This window comes from Rhineura floridana, chromosome 10, assembly GCF_030035675.1.
Source record: "Rhineura floridana isolate rRhiFlo1 chromosome 10, rRhiFlo1.hap2, whole genome shotgun sequence".
In the NCBI taxonomy this organism is placed as follows: domain Eukaryota; kingdom Metazoa; phylum Chordata; class Lepidosauria; order Squamata; family Rhineuridae; genus Rhineura; species Rhineura floridana.
The window spans coordinates 86,475,854-86,499,589 of NC_084489.1; the positions used below are offsets into that span (position 1 = coordinate 86,475,854).

At 45.5% G+C, this 23,736-nt stretch overlaps 1 protein-coding gene across 11 annotated transcripts in view; it reads right to left on the minus strand.

The window, feature by feature from the left end:
• ALS2CL (ALS2 C-terminal like) overlaps nt 1–23,736 on the minus strand; it is a 79,602-nt gene that overhangs the window by 49,353 nt on the left and 6,513 nt on the right. For 3 of the 11 annotated variants that reach the window (XM_061587356.1, XM_061587353.1, XM_061587355.1), the window contains one exon: nt 9,360–9,472. The exons of 3 other annotated variants lie outside the window; for them this stretch is intronic. The gene's annotated coding sequence lies outside the window, so the exon portion shown is untranslated. Of the gene's footprint in view, nt 1–4,760; nt 4,847–7,209; nt 7,312–9,359; nt 9,473–17,943; nt 17,963–22,928; nt 22,987–23,736 lie in introns of those variants that run through there. 5 more of the 11 variants (XM_061587358.1, XM_061587360.1, XM_061587362.1 and 2 more) reach the window with 5 other exon arrangements.

Consider the following 23,736-nt stretch of genomic DNA (forward strand, 5'->3'; position numbering starts at 1 on the left):
AGTGGAAGATATAGGGCAGATCCCTGAACCTGAACTAACATTTGCAGGAAGGGATTCTGTGGAACTGAGACAAATAGTGGTAACGAGAGAGGAAGTTCTAGGCTTAATGGACAATATAAAAACTGACAAATCACCGGGCCCGGATGGCATCCACCCAAGAGTTCTCAAAGAACTCAAAGGTGAAATTGCTGATCTGCTAACTAAAATATGTAACTTGTCCCTCGGGTCCTCCTCCGTGCCTGAGGACTGGAAAGTGGCAAATGTAACGCCAATCTTCAAAAAGGGATCCAGAGGGGATCCCGGAAATTACAGGCCAGTTAGCTTAACTTCTGTCCCTGGAAAACTGGTAGAAAGTATAATTAAAGCTAGATTAACTAAGCACATAGAAGAACAAGCCTTGCTGAAGCAGAGCCAGCATGGCTTCTGCAAGGGAAAGTCCTGTCTCAGTAACCTATTAGAATTCTTTGAGAGTGTCAACAAGCATATAGATAGAGGTGATCCAGTGGACATAGTGTACTTAGACTTTCAAAAAGCGTTTGACAAGGTACCTCACCAAAGACTTCTGAGGAAGCTTAGCAGTCATGGAATAAGAGGAGAGGTCCTCTTGTGGATAAGGAATTGGTTAAGAAGCAGAAAGCAGAGAGTAGGAATAAATGGACAGTTCTCCCAATGGAGGGCTGTAGAAAGTGGAGTCCCTCAAGGATCGGTATTGGGACCTGTACTTTTCAACTTGTTCATTAATGACCTAGAATTAGGAGTGAGCAGTGAAGTGGCCAAGTTTGCTGACAACACTAAATTGTTCAGGGTTGTTAAAACAAAAAGGGATTGTGAAGAGCTCCAAAAAGATCTCTCCAAACTGAGTGAATGGGTGGAAAAATGGCAAATGCAATTCAATATAAACAAGTGTAAAATTATGCATATTGGAGCAAAAAATCTTAATTTCACATATACACTCATGGGGTCTGAACTGGCGGTGACCGACCAGGAGAGAGACCTCGGGGTTGTGGTGGACAGCACGATGAAAATGTCGACCCAGTGTGCGGCAGCTGTGAAAAAGGCAAATTCCATGCTAGCAATAATTAGGAAAGGTATTGAAAATAAAACAGCCGATATCATCATGCCGTTGTATAAATCTATAGTGCGGCCGCATTTGGAATACTGTGTACAGTTCTGGTCGCCTCATCTCAAAAAGGATATTCTAGAGTTGGAAAAGGTTCAGAAGAGGGCAACCAGAATGATCAAGGGGATGGAGCGACTCCCTTACGAGGAAAGGTTGCAGCATTTGGGGCTTTTTAGTTTAGAGAAAAGGCGGGTCAGAGGAGACATGATAGAAGTGTATAAAATTAGGCATGGCATTGAGAAAGTGGATAGAGAAAAGTTCTTCTCCCTCTCTCATAATACTAGAACTCGTGGACATTCAAAGAAGCTGAATGTTGGAAGATTCAGGACAGACAAAAGGAAGTACTTCTTTACTCAGCGCATAGTTAAACTATGGAATTTGCTCCCACAAGATGCAGTAATGGCCACCAGCTTGGACGGCTTTAAGGGAGGATTGGACAAATTCATGGAGGACGGGGCTATCAATGGCTACTAGCCGTGATGGCTGTGCTGTGCCACCCTAGTCAGAGGCAGCATGCTTCTGAAAACCAGTTGCCGGAAGCCTCAGGAGGGGAGAGTGTTCTTGCGCTCGGGTCCTGCTTGCGGGCTTCCCCCGGGCACCTGGTTGGCCACTGTGAGAACAGGATGCTGGACTGGATGGGCCACTGGCCTGATCCAGCAGCCTCTTCTTATGTTCTTATGTTCTTAAAGGAGACAAGCTCAGTTGAGGATGCCTCAAGTCATCCCTGCTTGATGAAAACGATAATGGTGAATGTCTTCTACATTAGACTCATGAGAAAAACATTAAGTTCAGCTTTTGTAATGGTTATTGACTACAATCAAGCCACTGAAGCTGGCAGGCCCCACAGCTGTGGTCAAAATCTTTAATGGGGTTGCTGTTTGTTTTTAGGAAATTCAGCTCAGCATCTCAGTTAAAAGCAACTGGAAAAAATGAGTTTTCAAGGCCTGTTTAAAAAGCTAGGACTGATGGAACACAACAGATCTCTCTTGGGAGGACCTACCAACATCTGGAGGCAACACCAATGGCCTTCATGCAAACCTTACAACAGCCCAGCAAGATAGGTTTCTGTTATTTATTCCACAACTGCACATGCAAGACTGAAGCCGAGGTACAACCTTGCAGCGTAAGTCCTGCTTGCAAGAAGATAGCTTTGAACTGAGGACCTCTTGATTCAGAGCCAACCTTGACCGCTAAACTAACCAGTTCTGGAGTCTTTTGCTGCCGTACCTGGAGATGCCAGGGAATGGACCTGGGACCTTCTTCATGCAAACCAGATGCTCTGCAACTGAGCTACAGCCCTTTCCTGAATGATCAGATGGCAAGTCTTATGACCATTGCCTCCAGCTTCCTTCCCTAAGTTATCTACGGCCATCTGCATCCCCCAACACAGACAGGAATCTCTTTGTGTGGGGGCCATCAGCTGATTTTCCCCTGCAATGGGACAAAGGTTATAACCCACTACCTCGTTTTAGAGCAATTTCACACGGCTGCTGTTAACCCACCCTTTAACCACTGGTGTGCATGACTGAAAATGCAGGCATGAGTGCCAGCAAAAAGTTGCTAAAGGCACATGGACCCCAGAAATGTACACATGTGGAAAGGTTTGTGCTTTTAAGATGAGGCTGGTTGAAAAGCCAAGAGCCAGTTATTAACCACTTTGATCCTGGGTTAAGCAAACCTGCAAATAGCAAAGGCTGTGATCTCCAGGGAATGGAAAAATTTGAGTTGTCAATTGTGGGATGGGAGGGGCAGAGAATAAGCAACCCCAGCGGGTCTCAGTTCTGGGCTAGCTGCCAGTTTATGTATGTGCAAGCCAGAAATGGGGCCATAAATCTAGAGGAAGATTTTTTTAAAATACAATACAATAAAGGAATCCAAAGCATTACTGGTACTTTGCATGCATGTGCAAGACAGCCAGTGCGGTGTTGTGGCTGGAGTGTTGGACTAGGACTGGGGAGACCAGGGTTCAAATCCCTGCTCAGCCATGAAGCTCACCTTGGGCCAGTCACTGCCTCATAGCCTAACCTACCTCACAGGGTTGTGGCGAGGATAAAATGGAAAGGAAGGAGAATCATGTAAGCCACCTTGAGCTCATTAGAGAAATGCAATAAATAAATGTCATAAACAAACTAACACCAATTAGGGATGGAAAGATCTATAATTTTCAGTTCTCCAAGTTTCTCATTTTTCAAATCTTAAATTCAGTTCTCCACATTCGTTCAGCAATTTGCGATTTTTTTAAAAAAACAATCCTCATGAAAATTCTCCGGCATTTCAGTGCAAATTTCTCTTAATAAACACATTTTTGTATGCAGTTTTGTCTACCGTTGACATTTTTGCAAGCAGTTTCTCTGACTATAATGCATTTTTGTATGTTATTTTCATTCACACATTCCTTTTAAATGCACACTTTCCCCTAATATATGCACTTTGGTAAACTGCATTGCAAAAAATTCAAATAAGTGCAAATTTCAAGGGATGGCTGTTTCGGTTTTCATTATTTTGGGGGAAGTGCAAATTTGATAAGATTCGGCTTGAAATGCAAACTGAATCAAAGTTCTTGCCCATCCCTAGCACCAACACATCAGCACTAGTAGCAATCAAGGTATTTTAAGTTAATCCTAATGCACCCTTCCAGACCACTGCTGTGTGGGAGACTGCGGAGTTCCCCACTATGCATCCTCTGAAAGCAGCTCTACACCACCAACATAGGGCCCTGGCTGCAAGGTGGTATCCTTGAGCTGTTCCATTTCAGACTGCAGGCAGACTCACATGACCGTGTTCCTCCATGAAAAATAAGTAAATCACTCCATGTGAGGGTCCCTATTATTGTGGTGATGTGTCATTGCCACAATAATATTGCTTTGGTGTTGGATTTTTACTGGACTGTCCTCACATTATTCCGCTTTATTAGTAGTTTTGTGATGTCTCCCCCCCCACCAATGTTACCACTTTAATTGTTACAGGCTCAGACAGGATTGAAAATGGGGATTGCTTATAACTGTCATCATCGTCATCATCATCATCATCATCATCATCATCATCATGGGGGCAAAATCAACATGAATGCACAGTAAAAAGATGCCTGGAGGGGCCCATAGGAAGCTAGTTGTCATGGAAAACAACTAACTCAGCCATGTGCCTGCCATGCTAGTTGTCTACATGAAAGGACAGGGACTCACTGTCGAATTTTTGAAACAACCTGGAATTTCTTAACTGTGGAAACAATTTTTTTAAAGTCTTAAACCTAGTCAGTGCATGCAGCAGAGTAAGATGGGAAGTTATTGGACAGTTCTATTTCAGGGGGCATGTTTGTGGAAGGGGGTAAAAGATCACCTTTTTAGTGCTCTCCACACACACATGCAAAAGCCTGCAGTAACCCCCATATCCTTTTCTCCTGTTGTTGTAAACGTATCTCTCCAACAATAATCTCTTTCTCTTCCTCATCCCCCCCCCCCGCAGATATAGGAGTGTCCATAACTTCCCTCCCCCCCCATGTCTTTTCTTAGGATGAAAACCACACCTGCAAAGAGTAATCTTCAGCTAGTCAGCTAGTCCACTCCAGTCCTTAAAAATACTATGGCTTGTTTTTTCTTGCAAGAATCAAAAGCTGTAAGGTTAATATCTAAAAGTCACTCACCTTCCCCGCATGTGCCACCCTGGGCTCCTACTGGGAGGAAGGGCGGGATATAAATCTAATAAATGAATGAATGTAGCCTGACTTGGCATATTCCACTGCAGATATAGATCAGGCCCCAGTTATTACCCCAAAACGATCCTTGTGCCTCTGTTGGTTAAGCAAGCTCTCTTTCAGCTTCCCAGCTTCAACCGCCTACCTGCATAGGTCCCACATTCAATGAACGCCACTCCTTTCCCAATGACTAACTCCCTTGGCATCTGTTTATGCTGCAAGAGGACTTAAGACTGGGTTCTTTGGCTTAACAGATCCTAGGAGAAAGCAAGTTCCCTATTCAGTGGACAGTTTCATTGCAGTTCAAGAAAATAAAACTAAAAAAGGGACCCAAAGGAAGTTTCAACCCACAGAAAGTTATGCCACTCTCTTACTAGGAAAACCTCCTAGTTCAAGCTAAAGGCAGGGGCCCAGCAGTCTCAAATTCGGAATGGAGTTTCACTGCTCTGGAACAATTCATATCTTGGAGAACTGAAGGCAAAGCCCAGAGAGCTGCATACTTGCAGCTGACAAGATACAATTCTACAGCAAGGGTACTGCAGAAAAATGTCAGGGGTAGCTAAGGTGGTGTGCTCCAGATATTTTGGACTACAACTCCAATCATCCCCAAACACTGCATATGCCAGCTGGGGCTAATGAGAATTTATTATTCCATTCATAGCCCACCTTTCCTCCAAGGCACTCAAATTGGCATGCATGGTCCTCATTTTCCCCTCATTTTCCCCTCACAACAACCCTGTGAGGTAGGTTAGGCTGAGAGACCATGATTGGCCCAAGGTCACACTCAGCGAGCTTCATGGCTTAGTGGGAATTTGAGCCCTGGTCTCCCAGGTCCTGGTCCAACTCTCTAGCCACTACACCACACGGGTATAGTTGTTGTAGCCAGCATCTGGAGGGCACCAGGTTGGCTACTCCTGCAGTACAGGAGATAGGTAAGAACGCAAGAGGAACTGTGCAGGATCAGGTGAGTGGCCTATCTAGTCCAGGATCCTGTTCTTACAGTGACTGACCAGATGTTTATGGGAAGCCCACAAGCAGCCACTCTAGATACTTCATTCACAGTTGGAGACATTTGGTGAGTAAGAGTTACGGGGGTGGAAAAAAATCACACACACTACTGTTCAGTCTGACCTGTCAGGAATTCCTTTCCCACTCCAAATATGGTGCAAATATCAAAGCAAAATACATCCACTAAATCATCTCAAAGAAAACCTTTCTGGCGCAATGCCATGTTGCTACCCAGTTTCTCGGACTCCACAATCCCTGATGCTCCAGAGGAAGTGGAAGAAGTCCATTCGGCGCCCCAGGGAGCCGGCCAGAAATGATGCGTCACAAGGGGGAGAGCAGATGTGCGGAATGTGCCAAAGTGATCCTTGCAAAGGGTTCCCGATGCTACCTTGAAGATTTTTTTCCATAAGCTTGTTTTGGAACATGCATGTCTCAGAAAGAGAGGCCCCATTTGCACAATACATTTAAAGCACTATTATATTTATTTATTTGATTTATATTCCACCCTTTCGTCCAGTAGGAACCCACTTTAAACCATTATACCACTTTAAACAGTCATAGCTGTCCCCAAAGAATCTTGAAAACAGTAATTTGTTAAGGGTGCTGGAAGACCCCTGTTCCTCTCACAGAGCTACAATTCCCCTGATAGAGAGCTGCAATTCCCAGAGTGGTTTATATAGTCAGGGAACTCTGGGAACTGTACCTCTGTGGGGGGAAATCAGGTGACAATTTTAAGCCAACTCTGCCAGCCTAACAGGGAGAATGCACCAGCCCAACTAAGGCTGTGTACACCATACATTTAGAAGCAGAGCTTGGAAAAGTTACTTTTTTGAACTACAACTCCCATCAGCCCAATCCAGTGGCCAAGCTGGCTGGGGCTGATGGGAGTTGTAGTTCAAAAAAGTAACTTTTCCAAGCTCTGTTTAAAAGTGCATACCCCTACCAAGAATGCTGGAACGTGTAGTTTACCCTTCACAGATCTACAATTCCAAGCACCATTAACAAATTACAGTTCCCAGGATTCTTTGGGGGGGGGATGCTTTAAATGTATGGAGGGTAAGCAGGCAAACAAACAAAGGGAAAACTAACTTGAAATAATGTCTTTTTAAAACCCACCTCCTTTGCTTTCAGTCCACATTCTACATGGACCCTATTTCCAGCCGCCTGGAGGCTCTCTGTGGCTGTCTGCTCAATGATAAACAAAAAGCACCCTGCGCATGCACGACACCACTGTTACTTCATAAGAAGCAAGGCTCCAATCCAGTTCCCCCCCACACCTTGGAGAGAACAGTCTAATGTGCCAAGTAGTCCCATTTCGCCCCAGCCACAATACAGTACCTTAAAAATCCTGGCTGGTCAAAGAAAAAAAGGAAGACGCTAGAAAGCTTACCTTATATTAAAGCCAACATAATTTATGCGGTTGCTGTCGCCAGTGTCTCTGTGCAGTTCTGGGCAGCTTTTCATGAACTAATGTTTTAAGGGCTGCTGACGCCATTCCCCAGTACCGCCCATTGCCAAATTTCCTTCGCTGTTCAAGTACTGATCCCATCCCAGCCTACTTCCTGGATGACATACAACACACACACACACAGCCCAGAGGTACTATTACGAACCTTCCTGCACATAAGGCTTTAAGCCAGCCACCCAATTCATTTCCCACTTTTTTTCCTGCTGTTTACAAACAAGCAGTCCTGCCCCATGGCATGCACCAGGCCCCAGGCCCCATGGATGCAAAGCGGATGCCAAAGATTTAGAGAGGAAGGCAGGGGAAACATATAGGCCAGGTTTGCAACATCCAACACGCACATTGCTTCCCCCAAAGAATCTTGGGCACTGTAGCTTAAGGTTGCTGGGAATTGTAGCTCTGTGAGAGACAAACTGCAGTTCCCAGGATTCTTTGGGGGAAGCCGCGTCAAATGCAGCCAAATAAAAGTTGCTGGGAAATTTACCGAGGGTTACATCTCAAACAAAGGAGCTTTAAAAGAAGAGACTCCAGTGTGAAAAATACCAAATTGAAACATATCAAGAAGTTTGGTTCTATCAACTCTGGCCTGAATCAAGACAATGGTGGTTTTTAAAGAAAGAAGAACAAACAGCAATGCAGCAGGTATTAGTCAAAAGCAGGATGTTGTTTTATGAACGGTTGCTGGATTGACTCTACATACCTGCAATCAGAAGACCTGATTCACTAGAAAAGACAATAATGCTGGGGAAAACAGTAGGGAGTAGAAAAAGAGGAAGGCCAAACAAGAGATGGATTGATTCCATAAAGGAAGCCACAGGCCTGAACTTACAGGATCTGAACAGGGCGGTTCATGACAGATGCTGTTGGAACGTCCCTGATTCATAGGGTTGCCATAAGTCGTAATCGACTTGAAGGCACATAACAACAAACCTGCAAGCTTTAATTGCATGGCCACAGTCTGTAGCCCAATTCAGGCATTACAGTTCCCGTCCAGACGAAGACAGCAGCAGAGCCATCCTGAGCTGCCACACCTTTGACGCGACATGTGCTGACTAGCCCCGCCCCCTGTTGCCTGCATGTACAGCAGGAATGTCGGTGCAGGAATGTTGTTAGCCCTTCAGGCCCCGCTCCACACACCCAGGCTGCCCTGCACAGGCGCTAACTTGCCTTAATGGGGCTTGCATTTATTTTTGCATTTCATTTGCCTCTGACCTCACTGCTCAGGTTTCTTCCTCTCTCTCTACACACACACACACCTATGCCAACTGAGGATAACGCTTCAAGCATCTGAGGAAGCCAGCCCCCAAAAGCTTATGCCAAAATAAGAAGAGGCCTACAGCTGGATCAGGGCAATGACCCATCTAGTCTAGCATCCTGTTCCTACAAGGGCCAACCAGATGTCCCAATGGGATGTTGGCTTGTGTGCATTGTTGTGTGAAACAGCATACATTATGTTGGAGTTAAGTTGAGCAAGAAGACTTCTTCAGAGCATTTAAATCATGTAAGAGTCTTTATTCAGACATTAAGGCCAGAGGCTTAATTCTTCAGTCACCCCCCTTCTAGGTACATCTCTCTCCATAGATAAACACAAAAACACAGCCTCTCAGCTCAGAGGCATAATTCAGAAGAGCACAACACATAGTCTCTGTTAGAACTTTCCCAGTCGTTATCAGATGGCTACCATAGCAACGACCCTGGCAGTCCGTTCCCAGACAGATCATAGACATAACTCCCCCTTAACCACAGTTACGTCTTCACACTTGCAGGCTTCATGGAAAACTACTAGAGACAGTAATGCCAACTGGTCACCAGCCCAACATGGGAAGCCCCCAAGCAGGACCTGAGTGAAAAAACAGACTCTCCACTTGTGCGATTCCCAGCAACCGGCATTCAGAGGCATACTGCTTCCAACTGTGAAGAAATGCATCCGTCTTTAAGGTACCACAAGACTCTGCGTAAGGGTACAACAGAGGGGAGGCTGATTGGCATGTGCAGGGTTGTCCTTCAGTCATTATGAAGACAGACAAAGTATGGTGGAGAAATTTGATTCAGTTCATCTTTAAATGTGGACTAACCTAATTTCCAAAAGAATACATGGATCGAAGTACAGTCATAGTTCAAAATGTGCACTTCTTCGGACTTTGCGGTGCAGTTGTCCAGCCAAGTAACGAGCACAACCATGTAGCTCCTAGGGTGACAGGTGCATAGAAAATGCACGTATTAGTGAACATAGCATAGAAAGGTACATTATGTTAGGGGGAAATTGCTTTGCTAATAATGTGTATATTAGGCAAAATTGCAAGCAAAAATATATTTGCAGATCAATTTTCATGAGGCCTTTTTTAAAAAAAAAGAAACTGTGGAAATATGGAGAAACTGAACTTAAGACTGGAAAAATGAGAAACCAAAATCGACAGATTTGCCCATCCTCAATGCAGATCTGTTTACACAGACAGAACTTGCACATTTTCCAATGTCATCCTCAATTCCAATGCTTTTTTTAAAGGGATGAACAGATTTTCCCTGTTATGTTACTGTTCCATGGTGCAGGAACAAAGTAGTCTTAAACAGCGTCATGTGTTGGTGGTAGTCCATCCCCATCCCCCATCTAGCCACAGCATTCTGCACTAGCTGAAGGTTCTGGACCAGGCCCAAGGGCAGCCCCACACAAAGTGCATTGCAGTAGTCAAGTCTTGAGGTTACTAGTACATGGGCTACAGTGGTCGGGTTGCCCTATCCAGGAACGGCCATAGCTGGTGTACCAGCTGAAGCTCATAAAAGCCCCCGAGGCCAACTGTACCTCAAGTGACAAAGATTCTTGTGTTTGGCTTTTCCAGGGAACAACACTTCAGCGGGGCAGGCCCTGTCCTATGGAACTCCTTGCCAGTAGAAGTTCGGCAGGAATCATTCCTGCCTTCTTTTAGACATCTCCTAAAAACAGTGTTGCAACATGAATTTCTTTTGACCAACCAGTATTTGTTGATGTTTTTACTGATACTTTTAGTTCTATTATTGTAATTTTGTATGCTGCCTTGTTGTATTTATAAAAATGCGGTTTATAAATATTTAAATATAGAAACAAACAGCAGCAGCAGCACAGTTAAAAAAATCAAATGTATGTCTAATTTATTTTTGCAAGCAAATTATTGTCCCACACAAATTCATTTGAACTCTACACGCCCACCACGCCAGAGCAGCCTCACGATAAAACCTGTACTGCGGGGAGCTGTAGGTCAAACCAGTTAGCCAAAGAATGTAAACCCTCTTCGCCTGTGCTGCACCCATTGGGCATTCACTCTCTGTTAAGAATGTGGCTCAGCCAGAGCATCCCATTCCCCCTCCCTCTGCTTCAGAGAAGTGCAAGAGAGCCATAACAAAAGCCTCTTTGTATTATCTCGGACACTCTTAGCAGGTTACACAATGCCAAGCTGGTCCTCCTTGGCTTGGCAGGAACAGAACATTCCTGGACACACAGAGCCAAAACTCAACTTAGGTGGGATGTGGATTGGAGAGGAAAAGTCAACAGATGATGCACAAAATTAGAAGTACCTCTTCCAAAACACAGCTCTAGGATGGGTACGCAAAATATTAGGGCACTACCCCAGAAAATAGAACTACCTATTACCAGTTGAACTTGTTGAACATTAACCTTGTCAAAGATTATCAATACCTTGGCACAGTCATTAACCAAAGTGGAGATAATAGTCAAGAAATCAGAAGAAGGCTAGGACTGGGGAGGGCAGCTATGAGAGAACTAGAAAAGGTCCTCAAATGCAAAAATGTATCACTGAACAATAAAGTCAGGATCATTCAGACTATGGTATTCCCGATCTCTACGTATGGATGTGAAGGTTGGACAGTGAAAAGAGCGAATGAAAAATCAACTCATTTGAAATGTGGTGTTGGAGGAGAGCTTTGCAGATACAATGGACCGTGAAAAAGACAAATAATTGGGTGTTAGAACAAATTAAATCAGAACTGTCACAAGAAGCTAAAATGATGAAACTGAGGTTATCATACTTTGGACACATCATGAGATGTCATGATTCACTAGAAAAGACAATAATGCTAGGAAAAACAGCAGGAAGTAGAAAAAGAGGAAGGCCAAACAAGAGACAGATTGATTCCATAAAGGAAGCCACAGAACTGAACTTACAAAATCTGAGGTGGTTCATGACAGATGCTATTGGAGGTCGCTGATTCATAGTGTCGCCATAAGTCATAATCAACTTGAAGGCACTTAACAGCAACATTGCCAGTTGGTATATATCAGGAGTGATAAACCTGTGGCCCTCCAGATGTTGCAGAACTACAATTTCCATCATCCCTGGTCATTGGCCATGCTGGCTGGGGATGATGGGAGTTGATGTTCAGCAACATCTGGAGCGCCAAAGGTCCCCCACATGTGGCATATGCCAATCCATCTCAGCATGGGCCTAGAGGTGCTGGACCTAATGGCTTAAGGATGGAATTTATTTTATTTTATTTTATTAATTGCATTTCTAAACCGCCCTATAGCAACAAGCTCTCAGGGCGGTGTACACAAGATAAAACCACAATTAAAATACGAACAAGTGTGGATTATAAAACATATTTAAGAACAGAATTAGAATACAAAATTAAAATAAAAATTACAATTACAATTAAGTTTAAAATTAAAATTAAGTTTAAGCTTAAAATGCCTGGGCAAAGAAGTAGGTTTTTACTGGCGCCAAAAAGATAACAAAGAAGGCACCAGGCGTATCTCATCAAGGAGGGCATTCCATAATTCAGGGGCCACCACCGAAAAGGCCCTAGATCTAGTTGCTGTTCTCCGGGCCTCCCTATGAGTTGGGACCCGGAGAAGGGCCTTAGACGTCGAGTGCAGTGAACGGGTAGGTACATAGCGAGAGAGGCGTTCCATCAGATATTGCGGTCCGATGCCGTTAAGGGCTTTATAGGTAAGAACCAACACTTTGAATCTGGCCCGGAAACATTTTGGTAGCCAGTGCAGTTGGGCCAGAATAGGTGTTATATGGTCGAATTTCTTCATCCCAGTAAGAACTCTGGCCGCAGCATTCTGCACTAGCTGAAGTTTCCGAATCGTCTTCAAAGGTAACCCTACGTAGAGTGCATTACAGTAATCCAATCTAGAGGTTACCAGAGCGTGAATAACTGAGGCGAGGTTTTCCCTGTCCAGATAGGGTCGTAGTTGGGCTACCAGCCGAAGCTGGTAGAACGCATTCCGTGCCACCGAGGCTACTTGAGCCTCCAGTGACAGGAGCGGATCTAATAAGACCCCCAAACTACGGACCTGCTCCTTTAGGGGGAGTGTAACCCCATCTAGGGCAGGTCGGACATCAACCATCTGGGCAGAGAGCCCCCCCACCAACAGCATCTCAGTCTTGTCAGGATTGAGTTTCAGTTTATTAGCTCTCATCCAGTCCATTATCGCGGCCAGGCAGCGGTTCAGTACATTGACAGCCTCACCTGAGGAAGATGAAAAGGAGAAGTAGAGTTGCGTATCATCAGCATATTGCTGAAAACGCACTCCAAAACTCCTGATGACCTCACCCAGCGGCTTCATATAGATATTAAAGAGCATGGGGGACAGAACTGAACCCTGTGGGACCCCATATTGGAGTACCCAGGGACTTGAGTAGCGCTCCCCAAGCATCACCTTCTGGAGACGACTCCCAAGATAGGAACGCAGCCACTGCCAAGCAGTGCCTCCAATTCCTATATCCGTGAGTCGCTCCAGAAGGATACCATGGTCGATGGTATCAAAAGCCGCCGAGAGATCAAGGAGAACCAACAGAGTTACACTCCCTCTGTCCTTCTCCCGACAGAGGTCATCATACAGGGCGACCAAGGCCGTTTCTGTACCAAACCCCGGCCGAAAGCCCAATTGAAATGGATCCAGATAATCAGTTTCATCCAAGAGAGCCTGGAGTTGGTGAGCAACCACGCGCTCTAGAACCTTGCCCAGAAATGGAACATTTGCTACCGGTCTATAGTTGTTGAAATTATCGGGGTCCAAGGAGGGCTTTTTTAGAAGCGGTCTCACCACCGCCTGTTTCAGGCAGGGTGGTACCACTCCCTCTCGTAAAGAGGCATTAATCACCTCCTTGGCCCAACCGCTGTTCCATTCCTGCTAGCTTTTATTAGCCATGAGGGGCAAGGATCCAGAGCAGAAGTGGTCGCCCGCACCTGTCCAAGCACCTTGTCCACATCCTCGAGCTGTACCAACTGAAACTCATCCAATAAAACAGGACTGTGTTCTGGACACCTCATTAGGTTCGACTTCTACAATATTGGAGTCAAGGTCCCGGCGGATGTTCGTGATCTTATCTTGGAAGTGCCTCGCGAACTCATTACAGCGGGCTATTGATGGTTGTATTGCATCCGGAGGACCAGAGTGTAGAAGTCCCCGGACAACTTTATAAAGTTCCGCTGGGCAGTTACAAGATGACTGAATGGAGGCAGCAAAGTACTGCTTCTTTGCTGCCCTCACCACCTTCACATAACGTTTGGAAGAGGCCTTCACAAGTGCATAATTACAGCCGTCGGGAGTTCGCCTCCATTTGCACTCAAGCCGTCTCCTTTCTTGCTTCATCACTCTTAGCTCCGAGGTAAACCAAGGAGCCAATTGAGCTCTGCAGCGGAGAGGGCGCACCGGGGCGATTGTGTCAACTACCCGGGTCATTTCCATATTCCACAGAGTGACCAGGGTTTCGACAGAATCGTCAGTTTTATCAGCCGGAAAATTCCCTAGAGCCCTTTGAAATCCCTCAGGATTCATTAGTCTCCGGGGACGGACCATCTTAATTGGTCCTCCACCCTTGCAGAGGGGAGAAGACAATGTGAGTCTAAATCTCAATAGGCGGTGATCTGTCCATGACAAAGGAATAGATGTAAAATTCCTCACTCCCAGATCACCATCCCCTAGCCCAGTGGCAAAAATCAAGTCTAGAGTATGTCCCGACACATGCGTAGGGCCAGTAACAAATTGAGACAGCCCCATGGCTGTCATGGAGGTCATGAAGTCCTGAGCCGCTCCAGACAAAGCGGCCTCGGCATGAATGTTGAGATCCCCCAATACCAGAAGTTTGGGGGATCGCAACACCAAATCCGAGACCACCTCCGCCAGCTCAGTTAGGGAAGCTGCTGGGCAACAGGGTGGACGGTACACCAGCAGTATTCCCAGTCTGTCTCGCTGACCCAACGCAATGTGCAGACACTCCAGGCCATTAGCCACCTGGATAGGGTGCCTAACGAGAGGAATGGAACTTTTATAGACCACAGCGATTCCCCCTCCCCGACCCTCGGATCTACCCAGATGCTGGACTGAATATCCAGGTGGGCACAACTGGGAGAGATTAATACCTCCCAGATCGCTCACCCAGGTTTCGGTAATACATGCCAGATCGGCCGCCTCATGCACAATTAAATCATGGATGAGGGAGGTTTTATTATTTACCGATCTGGCATTAAAGAGCAGCAACTGGAGATCCGAGGGTTGGCTGATAAGACTACCAGCAATCCTGTGGGTGTGAGGTGGACCGGAACACGGCACAGCCACCAATTGTCTGGGCCGAGTTCCCCTTAACTGTCATGTCTTCCTCACAGCACCATACCTCCCATTACCCGTCACTGCACTGATTGGGGCCCCCTCTGGTCCTCCCTCCCAACACCCTATCCTCTCCCCCAGGCACATAATAAAAATAAAATAAATAACAAAACTCATACTTAATACACAATCACACACTCACTCATACGACCACTCATACATCCAAATAGCACAGCAGCAACAGCAATGACCCAGCCACCAGCGGGTCGCAACAGTGGCAGCTGCAACGGCAGGGGCTCAGGAACGATGGAGCGACGATGCTCCCCAACCAGACAGCAGCATCAATGGCAGCGACCACAGAGGCTGCAGGGACCAGATAGCAGCACAACGGTTAGCAGCGATGACGAAGTAGCTGAAAACCTCAATGCTGATCTTATCCACACCAATTCACACACACCCTCCCAATTCCCAACACGAAGCTGTCTTATACCAATTCGGAGCAGTGGTCCATCCAGCTCAGTACTGTCTAAGCTAACAGGCAGCAGCTGTCCAGGCTTTCATTCAGAGTCCCCCCCCCGCACCCTACCTGGAGATGCCGGGGTTTGCAACCTGGGACCTTCTGCATGCAAAGTGGATGCTCTCCCGCTGACATTATACCTCGCTCCATAAATCTCAATGACAACTTGAGGTTTTCCAGCCAAATTCTGTTAAAAATATGAATGCTTATAGAATCATAGAATCGTAGAATTGGAAGGGGCCTACAAGGCCACCCAGTCCAATCCTCTGCTCAATGCAGGAATCCAAATCAAAGCATTCCCGACAGATGGCTGTCCAGATGCCTCTTGAATGCCTCCAGTGTCGGAGAGCCCACTACCTCTCTAGGTCATCGGTAACTTCTCACATAATTATATGCATTGCTGTACATAAATGCATATACACACCCCAGGTTTCCTAAAGTAACCAGGCATAAACAGATACATAAAACAATGCATATCACTGTATAAAAAATATGTCTTAACAGACTTCTAAAAGTTATGCTGCAGAAATATAGCACGGCATGGGGCTCAACTCTTTTGCACGTACAATATACACTCTGTTTTCACGTACGGTTTCACATCTAATTAGATGCTTACTTTTATGGCTTACTTTTAAAAAATGCCAATGTTTAATTAAAACCCTAAACAAACTTTAGGACTATACAAGGCCCCCAGTTGGGTTCAAGGCCTGGGTTGGATCGGGGCCCGATCAGGATTGCCAAATCGGGGGGTGCCTTGCATTGCCCTGTGGTTTATCCCAAGTTTCCGCCTCTCTTGTTGCAGCTGGGAACCTCTAGCCCATGGGCCAAAGAGAGACCTCCAGGACTCTTTATCTGACCTTTGGGACTCCCCCCAGGACACCCCCCTCAGTGGCCCTCCTTTGCAAACTCCTCGAGTAATTATCCCTGCCTCGAATATGTCCTTGAACTCCTACTCTTGCATGCCTGGATGGGGGGGGAGGTGGAGAGGGGCATGCGAGTGCTGTGTGTGGAAACCAGCCTCCTGTAAGGCGGTTTACATTTAGATTTGTTGCTCCACCCACATTTGCATCTGGCTCCACCCACCACTGGCACATGGCCCTCACAAGGTTACCTAAACGGGAATGTGGCCCTTGGGGTGAAAAATGTCCTGCAACCCTGTTGGACGCGGGGGAAGAGCAACTCCTGTTTGTGTTCTTTTTTTTTGTATCCCAGAAGGAAGACAGAGTGAGGGTCCTCCAGTTGGCTAGGCTTGCCTACCTTTACCTGTGCTGTTCTCTACCTAACTTTCTTCCGTTATACACTGTATGCTCAGGGAAGCTGACCTGCCCCTCCTTCCATTGTTGTCTTCTTCGACTGTCAGAGGGGAGAGGAGACATCTCTGTCTTTGCACTCTCTCCTGAGCCATGAGGGAAATACCCAAGTCTGAGCATTGAACCTCCAACTTAGTTAGAACAAGGTATGCCTTTCCTATCTACTCTGTATTTCTATAAATAAAATAGCTTTCCTTATTTTACCAAGTCTTAAGTCTCGGTGATCTAAACGCAGGGTAAAAGCCTGCTACTAAGATACACACACTGGCACATACGCAGCTCAGACGCTGAGTATCTCTGCATAATTCCGTAACAACCCCCAGTTTGCTTAGATCAACAACATGAAGGTGGGCACAGGGGAAGGAGTGATCAAGGAGGGATGCTTCAATGTGCTCCTTCCCCCACACTCCACCCCAGCTGAATTGACGTTAGCAGCCTGAATGATTTATAGCAGCAGATTGCAATGCAGGGAAGGGGAGCCTGCATCCAATGGCAGCTCTTGGCTCCATGTCAGTGTGGCAGTGGAACTGGACAGCTCCTCAAAAGGTCAGACTAAAACCCGGAGCAGATTCCACTGCCCCACTGACATGGAGCCACCAGCCACCACCGCCTGGATCCCTTCAGATGATGGTGGACTCCCAGCTCCTAGCAGCTCCAGCCAGCACTGGCCTGTAGCATGAGACGAAGGCCATTGGCTCCCGTCTGAGGCATGATCTCTTATACACATTTCCAATAATGAACGGAAATGAATGCAGCATACATCTGATTCTGATCATACCATCCACCCCCCTCACCCCCCAAAAAATCCCCAAGCTTACACAGCGGGTTAGATGCGATGAGTGGCACGGCTGAGCAAAGTTTTCCATGCAAACAGGGAAAGGGCATCGCTCAGTGATAACACATCTGCTCTGCAAGCAGAAGGACCCAGGTTCAATCCCTGACTAGGCCGGGAATATCCCTCGACTCCACGGTCCCCCAAGGCGCAGAAGCTGTACATTTCAAAGAATAATGAGGGTGGTACGGCTGTGCTCAGTGGCTGAGCATCTGCTTTGCCTGCAGAAGGCCCCAGATTCAATCTGCAATAGCATCTCCAGTAGGGCTGGGAATGTCACCTCTGAAGCCCTGGCAATCTGCTTCCTATCAATGTCAACGTTACTGAGCTAGATGGTCCAACTTGGCTTAAGGCAGCTTTCTCCGGTCCTAAATCGGTTCAGCACAATCCATTCTGCACATCACCCTGGCTCCAAGGAGAGCCGACATACAGCAAAGATCACCATGCCTACCAGAAACCACAGCCAGAGCCTCCACAGCTGCCCTTAGCAGGACTTCCCGGTTAACTTGACGCAGACCAAGGCAACCTTCAAGTTTCCAGGCTGCAGTGACACTGTCTTGACTTCCTCCTAGATGCGCAGAAATGACAGCTTGCAAGACTTGGAAACGCTGAAGGGCAGTGCCAGGTCAGTGAACAGGAACCGCCGATTAACTCATGACAGGGAATGACCTTGAGAAGTTACGGTAGCCTGGCTGCTCTGTGCAAGCTGCCTACACTAATGGTAGCTACTTGTGCCTAGACAAAAAAGCAGGCATTAAGCGCTCTTCTTGGTACTCAAGCTAGTGAAATTGCTGCTAGTCCTCAAGAAAACCACAGGAAACATGGGCAAAGAGCTTCTAGTTTCACTTATTAGTGTGTGCGCACATAAATTGGGGATGGGGGAGAAATTTGATTCAGTTCACATTTAAAACTGAATCTATCCAGATTGCAAAACAATATGAGAAGTGAAACACAGCCATCCTTCAACATTGACATGTATCTGAATTTTGCAATGCAGTCCTCCAACCAATGTCTACAAAAATGCATATATTAGGAGAAGGTGTGCATAAAAATGAATGTTTTAGTGAAAACATACAAAATGCATAATATTAGGAGAAACTGTGTATCAGTCAAAGCTGCATACAAAAAAGTGTTTGTTAGGAGAAATTCGCTCTGAAATGCTGAAGAATTTTCATGAGGATTTTTTTTTTAACTGCAAATTGCTGCAGAATTGTGGAGAACTGAATTCAAGATTGGAAAAGTGAGAAACTGACAGATCCTTCCAACCCTAGCGTATGTTCAGCAACATGTTTACATGCAAGCAAAGGTGACAGAAAACTCAGGGGTACTGCATGGACACACAGCAGAGACTTGACTTTGCAGGAAAAAAAATGTCTACACATCCAAAACTGCCGTTAAAATAAGGTTGTGCAAGCAAGCTTCCCTTGTGATTCTAGGAAACATCTACTGCAGTCAGGGCAGCACATATGCAGTAGCCGTGGGATTTGTTCTCTACATGCTCCAGAGGGCAGGACTAGAACCAGTAAGGCTGCATACACCCCAGACATTTGATGCACATGGCTTCCCCCAAAGAGCCCTGGGAACTGTAGTTTACCCCTCACAGAGCCACAGCACCTGGCATCCTTAACAAACCACAGTTTGCAAGATTCTTTGGGGGAAGCCATGTGCTTTAAAATGGGCTTTAAATGTATGGTGTGTACAAATGGCAGATTTTGGCAAAACAGTATAAGAGGCTGCCCAGCAGTAGGAGCTGTTTGATTGTGAAACAGACAGCCTTGGGAACTGGTGGGCTTTCCTGTACTGGAGGTGTTGAAACAGAAGCCAGGATGGCCATCTTTCAGAGATGGTGTGGTGAGCAGGGGTTAGACTAGATGACCACAAGGGTACCCTTCCAACTCTAGAATTCTTTGATCCCAAGTTAATCCCCCTCCCCAATACCATTAATACTTTGAGAAAAAAAGGGAAATTACTGTGATGTCCTTATATGTTAAAAACTGTAAATATGGTGTGGGTTTTTATAGGGATATGTGGTAAGTGAATTGAGTAAGAGGGGGAAGTTCATGGACTAGAATGCTGGAGAATGTTGGATGATGATTGGCTGAGTGTTTGAATGGCTGAAGGTATAAATGAGAGAATGACAGTTGCGTTGGAGAGGCTGGTTGGGGGGAGTTGAGGGGAGAGTGATTGGAAAGGAGTTGAAGTGGGAGGCAGTTGGGATTGAGTTGGCAGAGTTCTGAGGGAGGTTTGGATTCTATTAGGCTGATATTTGGACAGAATATATATAACTGGAAACATAAGAGTGACACTATATGAAACCATTCGCTTGTTAAACATTCCTAAAGTAATCTTGTTATTTCCTGGTGTTATCAAATAAATACTTTTATTGGTTTACCAAAAGCCTGATCCTTGGCTGGGGATACACAGACCAGAAGGGAGGGCAGGGTAATTACCAAGGCTGGAGGGAAACAGTATCAAATAAATGGTGGCAGCGGTGAAGATATCGTCAAGTATCCAGAGCAACCCAGGATTGTATGCTTTATAGACAAAGATACAGGGGGGTTGTGGACAGCTAGGGCACCCAGACACAAAGTAACAAGCCATAGGGAGACTAAGGCAAAGTCTCTAGCAGTATTGTTTACAGGGAGTGACTGGTGGTGCTGCCTAGCAGTGGGATCTTGAGAGATCTGTGCTAGAGCGGAGTGAGAAAAAATAAAAACGACGATCCTGACTGGTGGTGTCCTGAGGTGGTGCCTAGTGAAAGGCGGTAGCCACAAGCAGGTGGGAACCTGACAGGTAGAGCCAAAGGTGGGATTGTCACAATTACTCGTAAGCAGTTGTCGCAGTCTCTAAGGCAACTGCAAGATAAGAACATTCCCCACCTTTCCTTCCACTCATGATTTGTGGAACATCCCCAACTATGTTTACATGCATTACTGTGCATACGCTAGAGATGTAAAATTTCTGGAAATTTTGAAACCATGGGAAAAAATGTGTTTTTTCAGAAAAATTGAAAAAATGCAATATTAGCACTTTTTACAAAGTCACTTTGTTACTTCAGGAACATCAAATGTAATTATGTACAAGTTGGTTTGGCATAAAATTATCACATTTGGTATATTAAATCTCATTCAACCAATTATTACAAATTGAATTTACTTTTTTAAATTTTTACATTTTTTGTAACAAATGGATCCACAAGATCCTGAACTGTAAGGAACCTCTTTCATTTTGCCAGTTTATGAGGAGCAGGCAAAAAACAATTTAAAAAACCCAGAAGAAACCATCAACATTAATAACAAAATTATTTATGTCTCCGCTAGTCCTCCACAGTGTCAAGCAGACATAAAGCATCCATTCCCATAAAAAGAACTGAGAAAAAAAAGGGGGGGGCTAGATTCAGTTAAACATTTTATTCATCATGCTAAAATAAAACATTCCATAATCCATTTTTTTCTTTATTTTCAAATTTTCAGAAAAAAACAAAAAAGGCTTCAGACAAAAACTGTTTTTCTGAATTTCTCCCACAAGCCTTCACTCACTCACTTGCGCACGCGCACGCACACAACTGCTCTTTGTCTGTTGCCCTTTTAAGTTTTATTTATCATCACTTATGCCCATGGTGGGGAAGCTCTGACCCATGGATGCAACTAGGCCCCCAGAACTCCCCATTTGGGCCAAACCACAGCCAAGTGCCCTATTTATGTCATTGGTTGTAGGGAGGTAAGGACACGGCTGGGCAAAAAGGAGCGTGCACACACTGCAGATCAGCTGATTGGAGGCCCTGTGCGCAGCACTTAGCCAGCGCTGACCATCAGCTGATCGACGGGGCTTCCATAAACAGCCCTATGCAAAAACAGGTCAACCTGTATACATATGGTGCAATATTCAAAATTTCTTCAATAAACAATCTTTTACGAAGTTAAGCATCCTGGAGTATCCCCCCAAAGAAACTCAACAGTAACTCACAGTGGACATTTAAGAACGCATTGTTCCGTTGCACTCTCTTAAAAAGAGATAATATTTGCTGTTTGATCTGAGCAGCAAAGTCTGAGCAGTTCAGGAGACTGAAAGTTTGAGCTCATCACCATCCCTCCCCTGAATGCTCACTGTGCTGTGAAGGGCAGCGCATTAGGTTGCTGGGAGGGAGAGCAGGAGAAGGCTGTGGTCTTTGTTGGATTACAGCTCCCATCATCCCCGGCCACTGGATAAGCTGGCTGTGAGTGATGGGAGCTGTAGTTCAGCAATATTGGAGGACTCAAGGTTGAAGAACACCAAGGTAGAAGGCAGGTAGAGAAAAGAGAGCTTGGAAAGGAGAAGCAACACCACACAGTCATGGCATCTCAAGAGTCATAGCATGTCAAGAGTCAGAAGGGATCCTAGCCCAACCTCCAGCTCAACACAGGATCAACAATGCAAGGAAGCAACTGCTGTCATCAGTGACAGGTGGTGGCCTAGCCAAGGTTCAGCAGTTGAGGGATCAAATCCTACATTATTTGCTGGGAACAGCATCCTGGAGCCAACCACAATAGTGACACCTTGTGGCCAAAGGACACAACTACATCAGAACCAAACTCTTGGTCGATCTACCCTCGAATTACCTACACCAAGAAGGAGCTGATCTCCAGGGTTTCAGAGGGGCCATTCCTTGTCCCTCCTTGTCCAGTTTTCCTTTTGTGTCACGTCTCTTAAATTGTACACTTGTGGGCAGGGACTGTCTTGTTTTAACTGTCTGCACGCAAGCCACTCCGGACGTTTTGTACATTTAGGGTAAACAGCAGGGCACAAATGCAAATGACTAAATGTCTGCAATAATGCCATGTCTGTGACTTCTTTGTTTTTTTTAAAAAAATCTACCTTTTCCATGAAGGCTTCTTTGCACAACCCCCTAGTCCCCATGCCCATCTGCTCAAGTGATTCAAATAACCAGGTATTGCTTCTTTGTTTTCCCGTGCCTCCACTTCCCTCCCTTTCTCCATGGTTGAGCTTTAGATTGTAAACTCCTCAGGGCAGAGACCCGACCTCTTGCACTTTATAAAGCTCTATGGCACTACATAAATAGATTAATTTTCAAACCCAGACATTATTTCTAAACTTTCATCCCAACACAGCTGTTCACCACAACACTGAGAGAGAAAAACATGCAGGTCTTTATACATCGGACAGAGTTATTTCAGTACATTCTAGAGAAGTGAAAATTTAAGGCCAGAAAAACTGTCAAAACAGCTCACAAACCCGCCTAAAGTTGCATTAAGGCATTAAGCATAGTACTGGGGCTGACCTCTCGACTCTCTGCATGTTATTCACTTTCCCTTCCAAGTTGATAGCAGGGGGACACTTACAGATCACACTTATGGTTTATTTATTAGTCACTTTTCTTCACAAAAGTGAACCCAAAGTGACTTACAATCAAAGGTTGAAAGCAGTCGCATCACTCACCCACAGAGAAAATCCTAATACCTTGATGAGTCATGAGCCAACGTTTCCCAGCTGACCTTCTGCAAGAAAGTGGCTCACCTTCAAAGGTAACACCGGCAAGACCACTTCAGAGCAAACATCTCAATGGTGCTCCACATAATCCTCCGCTGTAAACACAAGTGGCCTTCGTACCTCTCTCTAGCCTTTCCTAAAGTCCCAGCCCTCCACACGGACATTCTCCCAGCTCACATGCTTTAGCAAATGTTGCTGTCGGAAATAATTCAGGTCAACCCTTTGCAGCCAAGCTCTCAAGGAAAAGAGGCACATCCCCATCTCCCAGGATGCACTGCAAATGCATTCCTGGTGCTCATGGAAACTGCTTGAACAGCAGCCAAGTCAGGCGGCCCTTGGCAGGAGGCCACCGTGGCTGTCTTACTTTAGGCAGCAAGCATTTATCGAGGGAATTGTAAAGCAGGAATACAGACATCAAGACCAACAACATGAATTAAACCCGAAAGCGGGTGCCTGGTTTAGTATTAGGGCCAAGGCTATACTAGGTGGTGCTTCGAAATAAGATAAAAAGGTCCTTGCCCCAAACAGCTTCCAATCTGAAAGCAGGCAAAAGGGAAGAAATTAAGACAAACAATAGTGTGTTCAGATTTAATTTTGATTACATTTTAAAATATGAAATTTAATTTTAAAGGATCTATAAAGAGATTGGAGGAAGGTTGTCTAGCCTAGCCATCAACAGGGTTTTTTTTTCTAAATTGAGTTTGTGGCTTGCCCCAAAGCCAGAAATGCAAGACAGAGAATATTGGAAGTGCAGCAG